The sequence below is a fragment of the Bradysia coprophila genome, chromosome III, assembly GCF_014529535.1.
Source record: "Bradysia coprophila strain Holo2 chromosome III, BU_Bcop_v1, whole genome shotgun sequence".
Lineage (NCBI taxonomy): Eukaryota > Metazoa > Arthropoda > Insecta > Diptera > Sciaridae > Bradysia > Bradysia coprophila.
In genome coordinates, this window is record NC_050736.1 from 914,218 (window position 1) to 930,138 (window position 15,921).

Here is a 15,921-nt window from a genome sequence, read left to right on the forward strand (position 1 = left end):
TTATTTTGGTACACAGTTTGTTCGGAAGTGACACAAAGAAAATCACCGTTTTTCCAAGTAAATTTAACGATTTCATATAAATACGGCTGTAAAGATGCAATGTACTTCGTATCTGTATCCCATCATATAACATAGATAATGTCGATTCGTCTGAAAATAAACGGCTCATCTGTTTACGACAACAACGACAAAAATAAGCCATGAAAAGTCTTGTTCTCTTTTCATGTTCAAGCTAATGAAGGAATTGATTTTGTACAAAACATTGAAACAACCACGAAAGAAATAACAGATTTAACGGTAAATATAGAAACGTCAACAATTTATTGTTTTCGTACATAGGTACTAATGCAGCGCAATTGCTGAATACTAAACGTTAGAAAGTGAGCTGAATAATTACATCCTAAAAGGGTAGATCAATCATCAATATGAAATGTTGAGACAACGTTTTTCCAATTCAAATCTCCAACCGTTTCAATGAACTCTACGACAAATTAAACTCTCAAAATCACTCCACCAACTGAATGCTGTATAAGGTGTCAAACTTACACCGTGCTAATATTCTCGTTTGTGTAGTGTAGACAACTAAAAGGTTCGAATTTAAAGATTACGGGCTAATTGTACAAAGGGGAAATATTTTCGTTTCCGGTATGAAAATTAATCGCTTTTTACTACATGAAGACAGTCCGCCGATTAGGTATATGAGTTCTGTTAGATGTTAATCACTATTAACGTAACTTAGTCCAAATTGGAGTTGCTTTCTGGCACAAAATGCGCAAGCATCGAATGAGAACGAAGGTTATATACCACATCGCTTGCCAAAAACACTATATTTGAAACGTGTTGCATTCAACTTTTTATGCAACTTCGTTGCAAAGTTTGGTATGTTAATATAATAATGTATGCTACAAACGTCGTACACCGTACACTATAATGTAAAAACTTCACATGCTACGCAATCGAAGTTCAATCCTATATATCTCGCATAATAATAGTCTGTGTATCACACTTGTAGCATAACTGATTATATTCTCGGGGCGCTTTCAAGTTTAGATTGAATTAAAGGTTATAAACCTAGCGTGTTCTCGGTAAATGTTGATAGCAGTAGATCACGAATAACGAAATATGTGTGCATGTGGAAACACAAGTGATGCCTAAGAATTTGTTTTCTTTTTTTTTTCATTTTGCACACGGGTTAAGAATATTCTCTTTCGTATTCAATTGAAATAATTCGAAGGGACGAATGATGAGAATAGTATCTTATATGTACAATTTAAATCAAGAAATTTCGCAGACTTTATACCACGCTAAGCAATAAAATTTCATAACAATCTCTCCACTTTTACGGAATGTTAATCAAAGACGACTATAACTGTGAAACATTATAGTCCAAAAATCTTCTCTCTTTTTTTACAGATTATAATGTTCTGCAATCAGCTATAATTTAGGGGAATATAAATAAAGGATGGAACATTCTTTGCGTCTTCTAAGGGTTATTCCCCTAATAGTAGACATCTTCATCAGAAGCATTCCGTTTGTTAGAACATTGTAATTATGTAAAAGGTAATTATGCCATTAGAGTGTTTTTTGATGCTTTATTTTTAATTGATGCTGAGTTAAGTTTTGTGTGAAATGTAATTCAATGACGGAAAACGTTTCGTTGATTTTATATCATCGTTCGAAACTTACACACAAAAGTAGGATGCGTACGTATTTCAATGGATGGTATCGATATTCACCACCTTACAGTCCTGGAAATTTGCTAACAGAACTGTAAAGCGTAAAGCTCATTTTACCCAAGGTAAATATAGTGTGGAGGTAATGCCATTCAGGCGCGCGGTGTAGCACATAAGTTCGATGCCACTGACATTTTCTTTTAAATGGTGGACTATGATTTACTTCTATGACTCAAGTTTCTATTCCATTTTTTGTTTTAACGAAGGAAGAAGATGGCGTTTGTATCGAACTTTCGTGCCGCACATCTGATTCGGTTATATAATACAGCATTACCTCCACCACTATATTTACCTTGATTTTTATGACCCAGATTGTTGGATTTCGTAAAAAAAATGGTTAGAGTTACAAAACATAGGGATTTATCACATCTTTGTTTTAAGTAGGATCTGATATATCTAGACCCACAGATCCTGTCAGCCCTTATATTATATGAAATTTAATATCAGTCGAAGTTTTCGCCGCACACGACCAGTTTTACTGGATGGGACCAAAACCAAAAAATCATTCAATATAGATTCCGTCCAAGGCCGTTCTAAATGTCAACCATCATCCACAGAGAAGCCGACACAACCTAACTTTGAAGTTTTAACGAACTTTGATTAAGTTGCGGTTATGTTTGCTACTGTGGATGACGGTTGGTTGCTTTCAGCCTGTCAAAATTCGTTTTTACTGACTTGTGTGCTTAGCAATTATGTAGAACCTGTTGAAAACAAAAATGTGATAGTTCCTTAATTTTTATAAGTGTTTCATAGAGGGTAAAAACAGAAAATATCGAAGTATGCATTAACGCTTCTTGAGCACAATAGTACCCAAATCTTAAAGTACTGTCGAACACGTGTACCACAAAATTACGTATACGAAACGCTCATTTTATTACGAAATCCAACGCGGTGAAGGAGGTTTATAAAGAAAATGAAAAAAATAAAGTAAGAAAATCCATGAAAACTGTTCCGCTTGTGTCAATAAAGTCTAAAGTTCGATAAGAAATTTCCAAAACCTGAAAATATAATATACCGTTAATCGTGTCTTATCTTCGCCGCGTGTATATTCTTGAAACTATAGTTTTATGTGTAGTCAGTATTCTGCCAGTGAAAGTAAGAAGTTTATGAATTTAATGCGCTTAACGGTAGCTTCATAACTATTTTCAATAGACATAAATTTAACTGATGGCATTATTTCAAAACAGAAAGAAATATATCAAATTTCATTCCGTTTTGTCTGGTACAAATGGAAATAATGTTTGTATTGTCGTATAAAATGGTATGAATTTTAATTGAATTATGGGCTAATGCATAACTTATAAGGTGAACTAAGTCGAGCGTATATTTAAATCATTCGAATAAAAAAAACATATATTTGATATGCATAACAAAAGATGAGAAAATCTAATACATAAATTTTCAAATAAATATTTACACTGATAAAAAATGGAAATGAAAATATTATCCATGTCTTATCTTGCATAATAGAACTTTTTTTATAGATTCACTTTTTCCTCGCCACTTTTATCATTTATTTATTAAATTCAAATTTATGCTCAAAATTTAACGCTAGAATTTTCTATTTATACCGATATAAGAGTATAATATATACATATGGAATACTTGAGAAGGCTCTCTATTTGCTAGGGAGCAACATATGTTTGGTATGGAAAAAACATAAATATTTTATTTCCCCGAATATATACATGTACGTCTCTATATAGAGAGCATCGATAGCATACAACAACACTAGAAGCTGTGTTGTATTTGGATATTCATACTATATTCGCAATACATTCGTTCTTGTAAAAATATATTTTATTTACCTAGCCATGTTTGCTAAATTAAATAGTACACAACCACTCATAATATTACAATCGATACGTACATATAGAGGACGCAGGTGTACAAATATGATTTTAGAGTTTTTTTGTCTGTGGAAATAAAATTTAATTTCCAAACATTTAAATTAAACTGGCAATGATAAATGCATATGTTTCCATATTTACACGAAAAAAAGGAATTTTAATACTCATAACGATGCAGCTAGATTTGTACGATTAAAATTCCAATTAACACGGAATTTTCGGCTCTGTAATTTTATTTATCAAATTGTTTGTGTTTTTCCTCTCGTCGCAAACCACAAAAATGTAAAAAAAGAACTGTCGGAATGAACGCTAAGGACAATTAGAGACACTTGTTGTCGAAGTGGTAAGGAAAAGAATATTAAACTTTTAAAACAAATTTTGTAATTTTTTCACGTGTTGTATTAAGTGTAAGTCCGATAAAGTCGACAGAATTAGCACATTTTTAAAAGATTTCTTATAATTTGAAGTGTGCACGGTAGCTTAATTGGTTAAAGTATCACACCGGCAGACGAGACGTAAAAACAATTTTAATGATTGTGGTAAAAATTTTGATTTTAAGTTAATTGGATTAGAGTTGAAGAGTTTTCCAAAGATTTGAATAAAAACGTATTTTGAGCAGGATCTTTTGAGATTTCTTTCACCATTTTCATTGATAACAGTAACATTCCTGATGGGAACATAGCCACACCATCATTTTCAATTTTTATTTTTAAAAGCGAGAAAGCGAAAAAAGGCTGCAATGCGCAACCAATAAAAAACGATCTTTTCAAAAAACAAAGTTACAATAAATAAAAATCATCAATTCTACTACGTCCTAAAGTCCCCAAAATGCAACAAGCGTTTCTCCGTTGAATTGCAATAGAAACCTTTTGTAATAGGTGAAGTAGGAACCATTCGATATTTACTAAATATTATTTAGTGCTCTCTCAAAATCTGACATTTTACACTAAAAACACACAATTAACTGCTGCTCAAACATTGAAATATTAGATCCAAATACCAGCCAAACCCTAGCATAAAGATACCTAGAATTTTACAGATCAGAAGTAGTTAGACAGAAATCATTTGTTATCGACACAAGCGACCTCCTTATGTTGACCTACTTGTTGGCTTATATCTTATGTGGATGACACAACTTGATTTGGGTCGGGCCAAAAACGGACCAAGACTGAATGAGTGAAGTTAGGGAGGGAAGGCAGATTGCGGAAAGCGAAAACGGAAAACGGAAATGTTGAGGAACGAGGTCAGTCTTTGCTGGTCAGGTGCTAGTGAGTCACTACCTGCAAGATTCATTTTCGACCAATGATTCTGTCGTTTGCTGTTGTGCTTCACTCGCCGTTGATCGCTTTAGCAGTTATCATAGTTTTGCTTATTCACTCGCAATTGTAATTTCGTAGATTCAGTTACGGTTTATGACTTCAAATACTATTTAGTCTCTTTTCTGATGTTTCCATCAGACAAATTGACTTCAATCGAAGTTTTTTCGCGAGATTTTCGCATTGTTTTTCCGTTTCGTTGTTGTTGCTGTTTGCCGGTGATTGTGCAATTTTCAATGAATGGTGAAAATGGGCGGATCAGACGGTTGGTGACGTAGGAATCATCGCGCCCCTGAGCTTTTCGTCTCAGGTTAAGCAAAATTGGTATGTGCGAAGTTGTACATGTTAAAGTGAATGACGTAATAGATTCTTCGACTAAATGTTTGTTTTTCCTGAGAGGCTGATTGTTGCTATTATTTTGCTTTTTCGTTTGAGTCTAATTCAAAATAAATTGGGTGAATTATTGCAACCCTGAAAAAATTGGAATGACACAACTTAAACATAGGTTAATTAATAATAGTTGAACCTTTCTAATATCTAGCCTATTTGTGGTTTGGTTACACTACTTCCCTTGAAACACTAGAAGTTAAGGACTTTGAGTTTTAAAATGTAAATATATTCCAAAACGTAACGCTAATTCAATAAATGACGAATCTTTAACTTTAATTTAGTTCTATAAAATGTGGCCCCGAAAATAGTGTGTAACATGGATAGCAAAATATTTTCCGGCTCAATGATCTGATGGTGTTTTTTATCTACAAAAATATCAACAAATTACATTTACTTTCGTGTTTAATATCATAAACCAAATGCATTAAATTTACCAAATAAAATTACGGGCGACTGCCGCACTATATAAAATGTGGTAATTTATGGGATCACGCTTCATCTTTTTCAAACGAAATTTCAGCATAGTCAGCCCGAAAATTGCAAATGAATTAGTTAATTTTGAAAATAACTAATAATAATGTAACAGGCGCACATAACCAGAGCGCGGATAACAGGCATGAAAGTTTATGCGATGAGTGCTCGAGTATGTTAAATTTTTTATTTTTAATTGCAAATTTGCATATTTTTATTAACGTGGAAGATTTTATTAAAATTTTATACAATTTTCTGTGGGCATTATGGTTATTATTGAAGTGTAATTCAACGAAATGAAATATATGGGAAACAAGGGAAGGTGAATCGAGGAAGAAGTGTTTCGAAACTTTATGTTAGGTAGTATCACAAAGTCAACCTGGAAATCACGGATTCAGAGTCATGAAACTACAAAAGCTATTATTGAAATAACAAAAATATTGAAGAAAATAAAACAGAAAGCGTAAGACTGTAATTATAGATAAAGTCTGGATTAACTTTTTTCATCATTTCGCCAGTGGCGACATCCTCATATGCAATTCAACATAGAACTAGGGGATTTTCGATAGTGGTGCCATCCATATTTTCATCGCTGAATACGGACAAACAAAAAATTAAGGCCACGATTATTTTGCGTGATTTATTTCATTTCTTATGAGTTCTAAGATTCCCTAAATGATCACCCTAGATGAAATCTAAAGATTCCCCGTAAATCGATAGTTTTCTGTGATTTTGTGTGATTCTTAACCTTAGTTACATGTTACAGTGAGAGAAATTCGTCTCGCGTTTTTTGTTTTGTTAGTTGTTGTGGTTCGTAAATGATTCCACACAAAATTTCTTTAACAATTGAAAATACGCAGTTCTCATAACAACTTTCATTGATTGAAGACTATTTACTTGCTCTAATATAATGATAATTACAGTCAAGAAATTGATTTTGAGTCGATTGTAGTGAGACCAAAAAAAATCACAAGTCAGTTAAATCACTAAGTCTCCCAAGAACCACGAAAATCAACAATAAAATCATTGATATCCTTGAAATCTCGGAATGATACCGAAACAGTTAGAAATCAAAGATCTCACGTGAATCCTGACCCAACCTTTATCGAAGTAATTTCCCCCTGAGTAGAATAGCACTTAATAATACATTATCATTTCAGCAATAAAGACACGTAACATGAAGCGTGTGTATCGGAAAGAAAAATCCTCAATCTAATCATTAGTCAAGAGTTTGAATAAAATTACATCAACAACTTAATATAACAAGAAAATCGTCGGAAAAATTGTTCACAAAGAATAAAAGAAAATTTAAATTGAATTAATTATATGGCTGGATTTGTTTGAATAATTTACAAATGATTTTACAAAAAAAAAAAATTGAAAACACTCCGGTTTTTTTGCTGTATAGTTCTTTACCGATGAACCATAAAGAAACATAACATAAACCGCTTGGAAAATAATTTCCAATTCAATTTATGTAGTTTTTTTTTCGCAGGTTCTTTTTTTTCTGGTTCATGTGTGAATAAGAAATATATTTATTCCATCCAAACAACACAATTTAATATATTTTATAAGTACAAAAGGATCTGTTTCATGTTTTATGTATAGGAAACAAGGTTTTCGCTATATAGCGCTAGCAACACAAAACATTTATTTATGGGGAACATTGGAACAGAGAGTCCTTTCACATGTAAAGTGGAACAGTTTTGTTTGTACAATAACGCTACGACTCGGAGGAAAAATTTCATATTAGACGTTTCTTTCGGATTTTTTTTTTTCGTTCATTCTTTACTTTTTCTTCATGTTGCCAAAATAAACATAACAAAAAAGTTTGTATTCGTAGGTATACCAGAAGAACAACAAAAGTCCTTAAAAATTCATGTTGTGGTAGATTTTTGTGTTAACGTTTTTCACTTATATTTCCAAAAGCTATTCAAAATGGGGAGGGAACTTCGAAGTTTTTTGTGTACTTTCAATAAATGAATGAAAACAATTATTACTGTTAACATGAAAATGGATAAAACAAAATTATGCCCGTCTTTATTGCCACAATGTAACGATTAACATTTGAGCATTTCCAATAAGAAATTTTATATATATGAGAAAAACAAATTTTTATTCGTGATAAAATGAAATATAATTCCTGAAAGTTCATGCCTACGGGCCGAAAAAAAAACTCTCAAATGGACAATGAAACATTATGTTAAAACATAATTGAAACATAAATAAATAATCACAAAAAAAGATGTTGTTCGGTTATAGTTGCTGAGAGGTATATACAGTCAATTTGAAGAAGTTATTAAATAAATCTACGGAAGATTTGGCATTCGAGTGTGTTTTTTTGGGGGGATTTATTACACAGATTATTTTAGATAAAATAACTGATGTTCCCTTTTTTATGGCTGGGATGCTCGCAAATATTCGAACAAAAACAATATCAAAACGATATTGAGTACACAGAACACGATAGGAACATTAACAAATGGCTTAGTCATCTGAAAGATTAGATTAATGATTCAAAAAACAAATGAAATTGAAATGGTTTTGCGTTACAAGTGTCTTCACGATCGGTGTATTGAATTTTCAGCAAAGTCAACGAAAATGGCACCACTTTGCATCATTTAATTTATCAGACTAACATTTCAACAGTAGTACAAGAAGATTTTGTGAATTTTATGAGCAATGAAAATTTATAGATTCAATTTTGTAAGAAGTGTTCTACCGAGAGACAAATAAATTTAAATAAATAAATAAACAGGTTCATCACACTCACATTCTATGGTTTGCAGCGATAAGTGTGTGAATGTATTCCAGAGGTGTAATAATTTTGGGTACTAAAAAAACCAAAGCAGCCACTAAATTTTGATATTCTTGAAGTGTCCCTTCGTTTAAATTTCACTGTCTCACTTAGTCATTTCTTATCTGTTATCCATAACAAAAAGCACGTTCAAAAAAATGAAGTAAAAGATTTGAATTCAATCTTTTGAAAACACTTAGATCAAAAGAAGTAAGAGATAATAAATATACTTGCCGTCTGTGAATGGTTAACGCAGATGGTATACATATATCAGGTCCTTTTGATCTAACAATTTTCTAATTATTGATGCAAAATCTATTACTTCATCAATTTAAACGTAGATTTTTCTATATATAAACACATCACGCAGAGATTGTCGTGAATTTTGTAGTCGTAAACGTTAAGAGATGAATTGTTCTTCTATAGAAATCTGAGCAACATTCGAAAATCATTATCATTATGAGTTTCAACATGCTACATGCTACATGCGTCGAAAACCGTACTTTTCATGTTTCCATTACATAACTCGGGATAAAAATGAAAAGTCTCGTTTTCGTGTGTTTATTGAAAACTCTACTTTTCATCTTTTTATCCCTGTTCATAGAAAATACTATTGCATTATTAGCTCTAGCCAGATCTCATCGCTGGTTCATGCCATTCGACAGTTTCAAGCTTCAGATCTCAAAACTAACGAGAAAAAAGGTGTCGCTTTGCACCTACTTTTTGCCATGGAGGCTCATTTAGCACTGAAGCCCCGAATAAATGCGACAATGAGACAATGTCACTGTTTTTACAAATGTAAATAATGAATGTAATCAGAATAAAAAAATATATTTCTTTCTTCGCCTATTTACCAGCGTAAAGAATCTACCGCAAAATGTATCGTATTTCTCATCTGAGATACATATCCAATACAACACAATTTCAAACATGAAACACTGTAGTACGCCAAGCATACACCTACCCAACCAACACATACCGACAATCTTAACACGAAAGCTTATACAATGTTCAAGTCACATTCCTGTAATTTATTACAATTACGAGCATCTTTTGCAATGTGCGGCGCGTTGTTTTCTTATTCCAGTGAACAACATGTCTCTATACACACATAGCAAAAAGGCTTTGAGAAAATGACAAAAGATATATTACTGAGTTTTCATTGGTATACTGGAATTGATCCCGAAAAGTGCGTTGAAAGTTGAAATGAAAGTCGACACGGACACAAAAATAAAAAAAATGAGGAAAATATCGTTTCATCTTCATGTGTAGCTTTATAAATGGGTATAAGGTGCGTATAAGAATTGCTCTTAATTATATCTGTTTTACGGTGTTGGCTTATCATGGTCTCTTATATTCGTGTTAAAAAAAAGTCAATGAAATTTTTGTTTTATTTTTTGTTGTTGTTGTGTGCTTGGATTCATCCGTCTATGTTTAACTTTATTCTCTGTTTACATTGACGCTTTTCTGTTTACTTATTTATGTAAAGCTTTTTAAATATTTACCCACTTTCTGAAGTAAAGCGAGGGGAAAATGTCTTGTTTTTTATAGCATTTTTTGAGCATTATTTGCTTAGATTATTATGCCTCTTAATTCGTATAAACCGTATAAACAGATGGTTTTTAAAATATTTAAATTTTATAGAAACGCTCGAAACGCAACGCGCTAGCTGATGAGGTAATCTATAGGCGGTATGTATTTCTAGCGAATTGTGTTTTTTTCACTTTTTAATAAAAACAAAATTAATGAAGGAAAGTACACTTTTTGCCTGCCATCCACTTACTAAATATTTATAAAATCGCATGCCATCATCGGCTTAAATCTTTCTACTTTTCAATTGAATATATAAATACAACGAATGGAAGATTATCGTTTTAACAACTCAACGGTGGTGGCTTTATCGTGTTAAGAATCTGGTTCTATTATACGGTTAAACGAAAGGATATCCGGAACAAATTTAATATGTCACTCAGCATTTTCAAGAACTTAAGTAATTATTTCCGACATATATTTCATTCGGTAAATTTACGGACAATCTGCCACCGAAAAACAAGCAGCTTAACATATTATTGTAATATGTAATGGAAAAGTTGTCAAACGGTCATATTTTCTGATATATTCATACTGTCTAAAAATGGAAACACTCCTGTCGTTCAGAATTCTATAGAATTTCATTTGGTTGTTTGGTTGGAAAAGTCCATTTGAGTTGACCGGATGTGATTACAATTTTTTATGTATTTCTTCAGGACGAAAATGGATTTATTCAAATTGTATATGGTTCGGTCAATTTGTTGGACATGAAGAAATTAATTACATCGACCACTAAATTCTCTTTAACTTTGTCCTTATCTACGAGAACACAACGTTTCAGCCCAGCATCTGAAGTGTAACCGCTAAATTCAATAACTTCCACCTTCAGTGCATAGTACTGAGGTATCAACAACTACTGTAATGGATTAAAATGTTTCTGACATTAAATGCAATAACTTAAACACAAACCTTCCGAATGAAACGCAAAGCAAAATGTTTTGCCATACATAAACTAACCCAAAATAGTTTCGTACATTCAGACATTCAGAGATTTGACGATAACTAACTTATATAGTAGAGCAATGCTCGGAGTAAATTTTAAAGTTTTGTGCAAAGTTATTTTATAAACTAAAACCAAATAAATGTTAAATGTCTTGTTCAATAAAACTTCATCAAGATTTTAATTGGTATGGTTTAAATTGCTTCTAGTTAATTAATGAACTACAACAAATTTTTAAAACTTATTTTGCCTTACAAAGTTTGTAATGGAATACGATTTTTAAGTCTATTATGCGCGGGAACAACTGAATTATCTTCCTTTGTCAGTTGTTTGCTATCTCTGATTGATTCGTTAGTTGATTAGAACCATTCAAGATCATTTCAGTGGAAATTTAAACGATCACTGAATATAAGAATCGGTATTTTTTCCTAAATAGTGTTAAGATATCACGACTTCGTCGAGTATTTCGGGCGTCGTTTAGGAAAAACATTGTTCCTAACGTAGGGTAATCGTACCAATTCTCGGATAAGAATAAAACTTTTTTTATGAATGAGAGAACAATAGGTGTCCTACGACTAGTTATTGTCCAAGGATTAGGACGCTCACCCTATGCTGAAATGGTTCTTTTAGCTATTTCGATTCCACAACTCGCCTCTGGCTCGCTAGGATAGGATTTTTTCTATCCTCATTCGTTACGAAATAGCATTTTTCGTACCAAAACAGGAAATGGCGATTTTTTCAGCACCAGAGCTAAGTTATCCTTACGAGCGAAGCGAACTAATTGTGAGCTGAAAAAAACCCATTTCCTGTCGAGGTACGAATAAAGTTTCATGGAAAAATTCATGCTATTCCTTTCACACACAATAAATCGTAAAGAACAGAATTTCTTCCCGCACGATATATGAATCGGGAAACACTGACATTTCTCAACGAAAAAACATGGCAAAATATGTCGTATTTCAGTTGTCCGATTCACAAATGATTATTACAACCCTAGGTTCTTGTTTCTTCTTTTGTAGGTCGTGTTCATAACAAGGGGTAATAAAGTGAAAATTTGTAAGTCAACAAAGTGTTTCCAGGGAACCCTTAACCCTTAACGAATTTCAATTTTGCGCCAAAATATCATATAATTGGAATCACTTAATTCATCTAACATCACTGACCTTAGAATCTCTGATAAATCTAAAATTGTGCTTTCTAAAGGTGAACAAACTGTAAGCAAAAGAAGTTATAGACTCTGACGTGATATGCTTGTCGTCTCTTAAAATTTAATGAAAGATCTCGGAATGGTTGTTGTATGTTGTATACAATATGGAAATGAGAGTAGTGCAGAAAAAGTAATTTTCCAAGAAAAAAGGTAACATCTGAATGTGGCAGTAAAATTATAGCGTTACACGACTGTATGATGAAGTTGTACAAAAAATATTTCAGCTGCATTTAAAACCCATCCCTCTAAATATCTAACTAAAACTAAAAGTTCTGTAAACAACACAAATATCCAACTATGATAAAGTTGGTTGAAATAGTTTTTTTTTATAATAAAGTTTGTAATATTTCATTTAATGTGAAAATTATTACTCTTTTACGTTAACGCCAACGCCATAATCATCATCACCATAACAATACCCAAATGGTGGTTTTGCATCACGGAATTGTACAAAACAGAATTTTAGCTTAACATTCGCATACTGGTGAAAATTTTCGAATAACAGGATCCATTATCATATTCAATGCAACTACTTCGGGTAATTGTAGTATTTTCTGGTTGCTTAGTACAATTAGATCGGCTCCAAGAACTGACGCGACGTTGTTTTAACTCAAATCTCAAAGTATGCATAAAAGTGTGGTCTAAGTTTGTGAATATAGAGTACCCCTAGAATACATATTTCACGTTTACTAGGAAAATAAATCTTTCACGTTACACAAAGCAAGCTTGCAAAAAAATACGAAAAAAATTATGAAATATTCGATTGAAATAAGAAGATTTGGAAAGTACAACTGGCCATGGAAAGCTGGAGTACAGGGCGGCATGTCTCCTCACTATTCTCACTTTTCAGACTATTTTTGAGAGGAGTGATAGTGAGTTACTTTTTTTCGCGTTTCCTCACTTTTCTCACTATTTCTAACTATTTCAGACGAAAGCGGATAACTTAAGGAAAATTTTCATTACATTTAATACTGGAGTTACAAAATCAGTATCAATCAGTAACTTTAGGATCAAAAATTTCGCCTGCGGCGCAAAATCTACTCAAAGTTCAAAACATTGGTTCATACAATTCACTAGTGCAGTTTTAGTAGCGATATACACAAGAAGACTGGATTTTTTCGGATGAACAGGTTTTCGTTATTTCGATTTTTACTAAGCGTATCCTTATCCGTAGACTTTATTGGCTTTTATCAAAATGCTAACATTATATGCACGGCATAGTAAAACCAGGCAGGAGCGCTTGATTTAGTAAAATAATTTTTTTAATCAGCATTTGAACGTGAATACAGTTAAATTTAGTTTAAATTTAGATCGCAGGTAAAACATTTCCTAGTAAAATAGAATAAAATTAAGAACTGACGTCAGTGTTCATTCGAATTCATTTTCATAATGTATGGATAGGTCCAGCTGACATCAGCAAAATGAGCTGTTCCTGCCTGGTTTCATAAAGCCAAATGTAATAAGTCGTTGATCGTTGGTGAGGTGTCGCTGGTGGTTGAATATAGGGTACCAGTTTATTTTTGAAATACATAAGATTAGAGGAAGGAATTTGTTCGTGTAGTGTTCGCTTGATGGCCCTGCCACAATGATACACAATCGTACACACTATATTTTCAATATTTCTCAATTGTTGACAGTTACTTTACACAAAATTTGTAGTTGTGTTAGTGTAATTTAAGCGGCCTCCCTTCATTTCAGCCATGTTGAATCAGCGATACAAAATTATTCATGCATTTTACATTTTACATTTTGACATGTGAAGGTTGGTCACACTTGCTCATATTTGGAAAAAGTTGGATCATCACAAGTGGACCGCCAGCAGCTTTCAGTGGGTTTTGAACTTTTGTTTTTTACACGTTGTCACACTTACAGTTGTCAAATTCAAGATTTTCATACGAAGGTCACTCAGATCGCTTGGTGAAAAAGGACTCTACCTCGCACAAATTCAATTCCTTGGCACTATACTTTCTGCAACATAAAAAAAAATCAAAACCCACTGAAACACAGTGTTTTCACCTACGTAGTAAACAAAAACTTGTCGAGCCAATCTCACTCTATGGACTTATGTTAGTCCTAATTTTTAAAGTTGACCTGATTTTGACTCGAGACCGTAGGGTGACTGATAGGTGTGAGTGATATTACTGTTTTTACACTACAGTCACTCGTTTTTAGTCACTTTTCAGTTACTTTTTTAATTCAAAATAATAGTGAATCTACCAACTATTTTCGGAAAAATCGCTCACTTATTCACTCTTTTCGCAAGAAAAATCACATGCCGCTCTGGGAGTATTATAGCACGGCACCAAGCAGATATGGAGTATTTTAAAATCTATACATACATACAAATACGAGAAGCGTAGATCGTATTGTCTTTAAGTTGCTAGAAAGTTTAAAGTGAATTTTACAGATGTGGTATTCTCTCGCAAACAATTCCGTCGGTTCTAAAGTGAGAAGTCCACGTTCGGTTTAGTTAAAGTATACCGAACAAGTTAATCTGAATGATAAGCTGAGTTCAAGTCTCGGTTTTGAATTTAAAGTGCAACTTACACTGAACGTGAATATATGTCGACGTATATATAAAGCCCAAACATCTTTTACACCAAGTTTACTGGTCCTGGTACACAATGCAAACGGGTAATATATTTATTTAAATTTGCTTTAATGTCGTGTTTTACGACCATTATTCATATTATCTGAATTTGAAAAACGGTGATATCTCCACAAAAAATCGTTTTTATTTTGCCGTTTTACTTATCGTCCATTCGGTCAAATAATACTAATCTCATTTGTTGTGTATAGTTTCTTGAGTTTTAATAAAATTATGTGCAATCTCGTTTTTATTGTTTGCTTTTTGTAGAGAAGAAAGTATGAATACTAGAGCTGCATAAAATTTCGGTTTAGAATTCTTTGTGAAAGTGGTGAAATTTAAAAACATATAAATCGGTTATCGATTTTTCCACAACTTAAACTTATATATTAGGTATATAAGGTATATTTAACATTATTATGTTGAGATTGACTGTCTGTTAACCCTTTTTAAATGACATTACATTTCGAACCTTATTTTGAATGTGTATATAATCGATTTTCAGGTCGTTTAGAATAGAATCCGTAATATATCCTTTCCATTTGTCGCCACTTCAAGCACTTGACACGCGAAAATAAAACTTTTTTTTCGTTTAATAAATTTTTGTTTTCGATAAATTTATGATCTAAAAATGCTAATTAGGATTTTGTTATTTTGGTGTGTTTTTGCTTCTCATTTTAAGTTTCCAAATAAATTTGTTCGACCAGTCATTTGTAGTCATTCAACATTTTAACTTCAACGACTTAAGAGTTAAAAATTTAGAAGTAGTGAGTCATTTGTTAGCGAAAACAGCGATAAAAGTTAACTCAAACTCTGATATTGTCTTATATAGAAGGCTTTGTACCAAACACCGTTTTAACAAAAGAAGTAACAGATTTGATGATATCGCGATACTGTACTGTCGTTTGTTAAAAATAATTTAACGTTTTAGAAACGGCAGACGTATAGTCATTTTTCGATCATTGAATCTGTCACCACTTTCGTTCATAGTAACTCCTAGTGTTTGATACAAAATCAGGTACTTCATTTCTTTTAACCAT

General features: G+C 32.5%; 1 protein-coding gene across 4 annotated transcripts in view; it reads right to left on the reverse strand.

The window, feature by feature from the left end:
• The window catches only part of LOC119076793 (lachesin), an 80,217-nt gene that overhangs the window by 49,027 nt on the left and 15,269 nt on the right, over positions 1–15,921 (reverse strand). The gene's annotated exons all lie outside the window — the stretch shown is intronic.